Source organism: Emydura macquarii, unplaced genomic scaffold, assembly GCF_026122565.2.
Source record: "Emydura macquarii macquarii isolate MOO-44397 ecotype Brisbane River unplaced genomic scaffold, CSIRO-AGI_Emac_v2 contig_2948, whole genome shotgun sequence".
NCBI classification, from domain to species: Eukaryota; Metazoa; Chordata; order Testudines; family Chelidae; genus Emydura; species Emydura macquarii.
Genome location: NW_027133085.1, coordinates 2,490,890 through 2,492,314, shown reverse-complemented (window position 1 = coordinate 2,492,314; position 1,425 = coordinate 2,490,890).

Genomic DNA, 1,425 nt, shown 5'->3' with positions numbered 1-1,425 from the left:
AATGTGTCTAAAAAAAAGAAAGTATGACAGTGAAACATGAAGATCCAGTAGAAAAATGTGAGTTAGAGTGAATAGTTATGCATTTGGCACAAAACAGTGGGTTAAATAAACTCTCAATGAATATTTATAGGGATCGTGAGAAAATATAAAGTGATAATGAAATTTGCTCAGAGGTAAGGAAGAACTAATTGGGTATAGTGTATCCCTTAGAAAAACAGGTGAAAGACTACCCCAGCTCCTATAACAAATACCCCAGAAGTTATTACTAATATCCTTGACTGACCTTTTGTGCAGTGTCTGAGCTTGACACCAGCCTTTCTCAGCAAGAATGGGAGTTTAATAGATCCACATTATGATATTTTCAAATGTTTTTTGTTTAGCCCACGTGAAGGAAGATGTTATGTACAACAGCTTCTGTTTGGTAGCACTGTTTTTACTTCCTTTTTTGAATTTTAGTGTACATATTTTCAAGTCCTAATTCCAGAATAAGCCCACTTTGAGTCATGTTTAATTATTTATATTTGCAATTTTCTGTCTCTGTGGGATTATGAACCAAATTTTGTGACGGCTATTCTTTTTGTTGGCTACATTAAAAGTTAGATGGTTTTCCCACACAAATCAAATATTTAGACATCTACAGTCTATACTTGGTGCTCACATCTGATTGCACCCACAAAACTGCATTCACATTTGTTTGTAAGAACAAAATTACAGGTTCATTATCCAGGCTGAGGCCCCTTTGAAAATTCAGTCCTATGTATTTTCATATATGATCATTTGAGTTTCCCAATTTTGCAACTTTTCTGTCTTTTTACCATCCCCAGTAGAGACAGCCTACTTTTATTTTCTTTTTAGTGTTTTACAAATTCCATTACAATGGTAAGTGTCCCTTGTTGTATCTTTCTCCCAGTTAACTCATAATCACTTACACCTCAGATTTGTACCTCACTTTCAATCAGCTATCATAATTTCTTACTGGGAAGTACCACATTTAAACTCACCTCCCATTTGGTTTAATTTTCAATTCAGCATTGACCAGTCAATGTGTTTCAAATGTTTGTGGCCCTTTTTTTTCTTCCTTTCTTGGCTGTAGCACTCATTTGAAGCCTTGTACATTGTAAAGTTGCTTCTCCTGTAATGCTGTTTAATGTAGCAACACAAACCTGGCAAGTGACCTGAATTTCACAGATCAAACTGCAATCACACAGGAGACTTGGGGACTTGCAACAAGAATGTTTGTTTAGCTCCTGCTGCTCTGTTCCCTGCCCATGATCCTACTGCTCCCCCATCTGACCTTTCATGCAATTTTCACAGCTTATTCTTGGGAGGTTATCTAGGTGTATGGTATGTCTGCAGTTCCTGTTGGGATATCACATAGGCAGCACCTGATAAGCTGTCTGGATATGAAAGACAAATTTCATAAGT